At 40.2% G+C, this 7,208-nt stretch overlaps 1 pseudogene; it reads right to left on the reverse strand.

The window, feature by feature from the left end:
• Positions 1 to 267: 267 nt before the first annotated feature.
• Positions 268 to 7,208, reverse strand: part of LOC116716307 (integral membrane protein GPR180-like) — an 8,369-nt pseudogene continuing 1,428 nt past the window's right edge.

Below are 7,208 nucleotides of genomic sequence, written 5' to 3' on the forward strand. Positions count from 1 at the left end.
CAAACAGAATGAGAAGTAGTGGTGTTGGATGCTGCCTCTTTTTTTTCCTTTTCTTTTTTTTAAATCACTTAAAAAATAAACAAACAGACAAAAAAATAGGTCAGTTTCTTTCTTGGCACCTGTTCTGCATGTTTGTTTTTCAAATTATATGATCCCACCGTCCTCTGTTTTGTTTTGACACTAAAGTAAGTCCGATTTAGCCCGATGACAGAAGTAAACGAAAAATCACAGGAATGTATTTACACAGTGGAGCTCTTGTAAAAATGATTTTTTTAGAAAACTCACCATTTCTGCCCATTCAGAGTCATGCAGTTCGCTGCAGCTACAGAGAGTTAATGTCGTTTCAATGGTTTGCACCTCACAGGCTGTCAGCTCATACATTTATGTTGACAGTTACATAACAGTACAGCTTTTGTGACAGAAATAATCATAACATAAAAATCACGTTGGCTATGCAAAGACTCATGCTGCTTTAATTTCTCTCAAAGTCTCTAATCTTGCTGAGACAAAAATAGTTCTGACATCAGAATCCTGAGAGAAAAAGTTAGAATTCTGAGATTAACATAATTCTGAGATTCAGTGTAGAATAAAAAAAAAATTCTCAGATTAATGACAGAATTCTGGAAAAAATCAAGAAAAAAAATTCAGACTTCTGACATTCTATGATTTAAGTTAGAATTTTACGCTACAAGTCTGAATTTTGAGAGGAAAAACGTCAGTATTGGAGATTTCTTTTCCCTCTTGAATACTCACACTAGAACCACATTTTATTAGGATTTCATTAGGAAAAAGAGAAGTTTAGCTAGAACGCAATAAAAATTGTACATGGGTCTAAAAATTTATTGCACACCAACATAGAAGTGGCGTACATTTGTTTTCATCTCCCTTAACCCTGATGATACCCTGGAATACAAGCCACTGTCTTTACTAGCAATTAGCAAACAGCATCCATTAATTTGTAATTACATTTCAGAATTAAATCCAGATGTTCTGCGAAGGCCTCAGGTGAGACCAGAATTGAAGTTTTGCTTATTGGGAAACTGAAACTGACCCCTGAACATCACGTTTTTGTCCTTCCACTTTAATTCATGTTGGTCTATCACATAAAATGCTAATAAAATAAGCTCAAGCTTGTGGTAAAAGGGGAATGAAAACTGTTGAGGGGAAGCCTATCTACATGCAGACTGCCCCAATCGTGGCTGACTCAGCGATTTGCAGGTAAAGCCTTTAAAAATAATCTAATTGTGATTGCTTGTGATTTTGCACTCTCTCAAGTTCTTCATCATGGTTTTCTGCTGACGTCTACCTCGCCAGCTGATGCATGCTTGGCCATGCATTTTGCATCCCAGAGGCTCCAGTTAGAAGTCAGAGGTAGTATGTTGCAGTAAGTACTGTCCTCTGTCCACGGCTCAGTGGTAGCTCTAACGTGGGACAGAGGACGGTGCAGGGGGACATCTCCTGCTGCGTCTGACAGAGACGCTTCAGTTCTCACCGTAACCTCGGTATCTGTGCTCATAGGCGCCCCCTGTGGTTCGTTCTGGACATGGTGAGCGGCAAAGACACGGAGGAGAGGGAGGACACCTCCCAGTAGAGCGAGCGGGACAGGAAGAGCTGGTAGAGGATCACCATGGAGATGGACTGACAGAGGATCACGCCGATGGTGATGACCTACAGAACAAAAGGTAGTGACAGAGGTAATGAAGATTTCAGGTAACGGACAGTCAAATTCTGGAAGTCGTGGCCTCGCACCTTTTCCCTCTGGTGGTCGTTGAAGACCACAGACATGAGGACGAGGACGGGGGTGACAAAGGAACCACAGGAAGCAGCCCTGTGGAGAGAAGACAACCTGGAGGTCAGGCGGCTGTCAGGCTCAGAGGCTGCTGGTGGAGCTCAGAGTCGTCACCTTAGCAAAGCAGAGGTAGAAGTCTCTCTTCAGGGTGCTCCTCTCTGTGGAGACGATCTGGTAGAGGACGGAGGCCAGCAGGAGGGACAGCGCCACTCTCAGAGCCAGGAGGAGGAGACCTGCTAGGCTTCGTTGGGCGTGATAACTGTGGTGTTCGCTCTCTGACTCAGAGTACTGCTCCCACAGCAGCAGGACCCCCTGGGAACCACAGATCGGGTCAATGTGTAAGGCTACGCATCGGATTGCTCTCTGCCAGCCATGACTGCCGATATCAACTTCTTTGTGGACAACACCAATCCCCACCAGAACATCGAGAAGCTTCTCTAGTAACAAACTCTGGCCACATAAAAACAAAAGCTGGTACCTGTGTGACCACGCCGCCGACAGCGACGGCCGTGGACGCCGGGGAGCGCTCCCACTGCAGCGGTCTGGACTGCGGCTTCCTGCCTCGACTCAGAGTCCAGCCCATACACAGGCTCAGCAACATGTACAGCATGGACACCTGAGACACCATGTCCCAGACTGCACGGCAACACACACAGAAGCGCAAAGAAGACGTGACTAAAGGTGGCGTTGTTTAATTGATGTGTGAGTAGAGTTAAGGTGAGGCGCGGAGCGCAACGTACACTCTGCCAGGCTGCCCATCAGGGGGATCCCAGTACCGTCTCTGGAATACCTGCCGGACACCAGATTACTCATTTTTAGTTCAACTTAAAGAATAAAGCTCGGTTCAAAGCCATTCATATTTGAAGCTTAGTTCTGATTGTTTTCGTTTCTCCACAGGAAACAGGAGAATGTTCAAAAGCAAAAAAACTGACATTGTATTGACATTCTGGCGTCAATAATGAGTGGATAAACATTTGTGTGCATTACAGCAATCAAACACATGGATAGAATATCGTGAAAGAGTTGAATATTTTCTAATCGCTCATTTCTGAACGTAAAAGTCATTATATACTGACTTGACGGTGGACACTTCTATAGGACGGTTGGATGGAGGCTACCTGGCCAGGTGGATGTAGTTGCAGAGGGCAGAGCAGCCTTGCAGAGCCAGGGCCATGGTCAGCACCTTGAGGACCGTGTGCATGGGGCCCCCTTTCTTCAGCGCCTGATATAGAGGCTGGAAGTAGATGCAGCAGGCGATGAAGTAGGCGAGCAGTAGGAGGAAGTAGAAACTGTGCAGCCCTGAGAAAACACATTTGTTGTACGGTTAAAAACGAAACCCCAGGAAGAGTTTGGAACAACTAAAAACATGGCCGTCTCCTCCTAAACCGACATCGTGTGTCAGAGTCGTTCTGACCTGCTTCCTCTGCGCTGAAGTGATCCAGCGGGTTCCCAGCAGAGTCGGGGTTGAACAGCAGGAGAGTGAAGCCGAGGGTCAGCGAACGACGGCGTTGCTGAGCTTTTCCTGACAAGAAAACAAACAACGGGAATATTTCCTCATCCCAACGGTTGTATTTGAATTTTATGTCCGTGGAAACACGCAACATTCCCAGTTACCTCGCACGTGTATCTGTCAGCGTACAGCACCTGCCAGGCTGTGGGCGAAGACTGACGAGGGATAGTCTGGTTGTGTTCGTCCTGGCTGAGGGAAACTGAAGCAGGTGGTGGGGAGAAAAGTCAGTCAATGGCCTCTTGATCTCTTCGCAGTAATAAACTAGAACACTTACTGGTGAACTGGGCTCTGCTGAGTCGCTGGGAGCAGCTCAGGTTGTCCAGCTCTGAGTCCATGTCCTGGTACAGCAGCAGCCTGGCCTCCTTCTCTGTTCCCAGGGATGGGTTGTCCAGCCGACACACCAGCAGCCCGCCGTCACCTGCTAAAATGAAATAAATCAAGAAAATATCAGACACTTTCTACTTTTTTTAAAGTGTATTTTAACATCGAGTAATATTTTATTACAGATTAAGATATATAAAACAAGATTTCAATAAAGGAATGACTACATCAGCACCAATCAAATTAGTTGGGCAGTTTATTAAGTTAAAGAAATAAAGACAAGGTGAGACTAAATACTACGTTAATATGAAATAAACAATTAAGAATGAGATTTACAGTACAACTACATAGGACAACGTTGACTGAATATATTTATATGTCTCAGAAAAGAACAGTACAGATAAGCAAATAAAAATAAAAAGCTAGGGGGTTTAGGTTTCAAATAGTACATTTAAAGCATTGCATATTTCAAACGTTTAAACACCCAATTTATTGTTAGATCTGATATAATATTTAATTCCATTGAAAAAAGCAGTAAAACATGGTTTCCTTTCAGTGAATTTGCAACGATGAATGTGACATTTAGCCAATAATAAAACTCGGAATTGCTAAGCATTCGTTTACCAGAGAGGTAAACTCATCTCACCACCAAGTCCTTTTCTGTCACATACATTCTTTACTGTCTGACTTAATACAGTAGTATTGAGTACTACTGTACTTCTCCTTTTACTACTACTACTACTACTAATAATAATAATAATAATAATATATTTTAAAAAGTTGTGCCTCTCATGGTAGATGTGTTGGGTTAGTTCTGATTTAGTCTTTTTCTAGGACTTTGTTCAATATTTTTTATCTTATTTTATTTCATTTTGTATTTTATAATTAACTCGTTAAGAAATAGCAAGATTAGACACCTCAAAGACGACTACAACCACTAAGTCTCGAAGGAGTTGAAAGGGAATCATTGCGGGTGCAGAGCAGCTTATGTTGTATTATCTTTCAGGTTACATGAGCGGCGGAAGAGAACAGACAGGGACAATCTTCTCCAAGGTGTGAATCTTCCTCCGAAGGTATCCGTGGCTGTGACACCTCTTTCCCAGAACTGAGAATTATTAGACCAGGAACGCCTGGCAAGAGGGGAGCCTCAGAAAAAGCGCCAATGGAAGCAGGACTACCACTGTCAGTGTCCAGTTTGTGGTCGCAAAAAACAAAAGCACTGGCCACACACAGATTAAGGGGAAACGATACTGTCCAGCCTCTGGACAGACTGTTTTGTCTCTTGGGAAGCAGTGACTGTTTGAAAGATTTTCTTTGTAGTTTTCATCTTTTAATATCATGCCATCACTTTTGTTTTAAAGCCCAGAATTGTTTTTAAATTTCAACAGGACAGCTGCCATGTTATGAGGGCTTAGTTAATAACTGCAGCGGTCTTTATTCCTCTTTATTACATAATAGCACATGTAATATTGCAAACAACTGTTCAACCTTTTTTCGAAATGTAATTTTTTGTGACCTCAGTTTTTCATGACGCTAAATCACCTTGTAGCTATAGAAACTGAACTTTCAGTCAAATCACTCTGTTTCTTTATATTGCTGAAATTTGGTATCAAACTAAATCTGAGATATTCTGTGTTTAGCTACAGAAAAATTACATGTTATTAAGCTTGTTGATATAAACACTGATTAACTGGTCTCTCCAAATTCTCCCTCGGTATGAGTGTGTGTGTGTGTGTGTGTGTGTGTGTGTGTGTGTGTGTGTGTGTGTGCATGGTTGTTTTCCTGTCTGTCTCTGCGACAGACTGGCGACCTGACCAGATTAATAATAGATTAATAATAAACACTGCAAAAAACTAATACAGAGAAAAGAAAATGAATGGAAGAATTTGACACTCCCTTTATCATTTTGGTTTGCATTTGGATCTGCTGAGTTTATGGCTTTAGGCGTTGCTTTATACATGTCGAGGTATATTGTTAGCCCTCTGCAAATGTAGGTGTGTAAGAGTGAGGAAATGTCAATGATCATTTATTTGTGTGCTCTATAATTTTGTTGGCCCTCTCAAAAGTGATACTATCAACAGTATAGTAATTCAATAATTCAGAATAAACAGTAATTTGGATGTTATGCTATATTGAACTTGAAATTAGTGTAAAAAAAATGCTTCGTGGAGCATGAAACAGGTATTATTACTAAAATGACATGAATGCTGCTGAAACATGTACTTGAGTAGAAGCTTCAGATTTTTCCTCTTTTCCTCCCCCAACCTCTAATTGTCTCTTTTGCCCCATTTTGGCCGACAGGTTAAGGCGTTGGACTCCAAATCCAATGCGGTTTCCCCGCACAGGTTCGAATCCTGTTCGTGACGAAGATTCATTTATTGTCTTTTCCGTCGCATAAATGTTTTCATTTAGGTTTGGATTATTCTGGGGTAAAAAAATTTTGTTATAAAACACACCGTTTTATATTTATATAAAGTAGTATAACATTACAAGTGTGCAATGTTGCATTAAATTGATGTTTACTGTGCTTTTCTCGCCCTGATTTTCAATTTTTCAGCAGCTAGACAGCCAGACAACGACGCTAAAAATAACCAAACTTCTTCCTTTTATACTTGTTTTATTGAAGAGTGGCCTCTGACCACTGCCATCACTTTGGCCATCGTGAACTGTAACATACAAGGCTTAGTATTAGCAAACAAACATTGCAAATTAGCCAATATTATTAAAATGTATACTGGAAATAGAAATGTATTGTATGTTATAATCTTCAAGCCCCCCCTCCAAAAAAAGGGGGTGAAAGTTGGTTCTCATACTGTTTCTGATAAAGTTAAAAAGGTTGAAGAAATTTATATCTATTCAGCAGGTGCATTTGCTTCATGTGATTCATGATGTTCAGAAAAGACAAATGAGAAAATAAATATTTCAAAGGCATGTAAGTGTATGTTTATTTTTTAAGATTATCATAGATACAATTTATATTGGGCTTCCTTGTGTTTTAAAGTTTCCTTTAAGTGGGAAATGTTTGTTGAAGTTTGATGCTTATAGATATTTAAAAATATAATTATTAGTAAAAAGAAAAAAATTTAGAGCAAATTTCTGTTTTTCAGAAAGTATTAATAAAATGTTTTAAATTGACATTTTAACAGTTTTAATCTGTTATTTAAAGGTATTTTATCAGTAGGACTAAATGAAGTTTTTTTGTACAACAAACAAAAACTGGGTAAATCTTACTGGAAAAAAGTGTAAAATAACAGCATTATTATGATAATTCATCAGAAAAAGTTGGTTAAAATTACTTGATAAAACTGTTTTATTACAAAAATAACCCTTTTCAAATCACAGTAAAAATTTGTGCAAAACTATGGGAAAATCTGTTCATTTCACAATTTAACACTGTTGTAATTACTGTTTGGTCAGTAAAACAGTTTACATGTTCACTGTGTTTTCTACAGAATTATTCTGGCAACCACAGCTGCCAGTTTTTTTTTGTAAAAACAACAGAATTTTTTTTACAGTGTATGTTAGATCTTATCATTCCAGTGTAAATCTTTTAGTGATTTTCTATCTGCTCCCCAGTCACTGCCAGCC

This window comes from Xiphophorus hellerii, chromosome 24, assembly GCF_003331165.1.
Source record: "Xiphophorus hellerii strain 12219 chromosome 24, Xiphophorus_hellerii-4.1, whole genome shotgun sequence".
Lineage (NCBI taxonomy): Eukaryota > Metazoa > Chordata > Actinopteri > Cyprinodontiformes > Poeciliidae > Xiphophorus > Xiphophorus hellerii.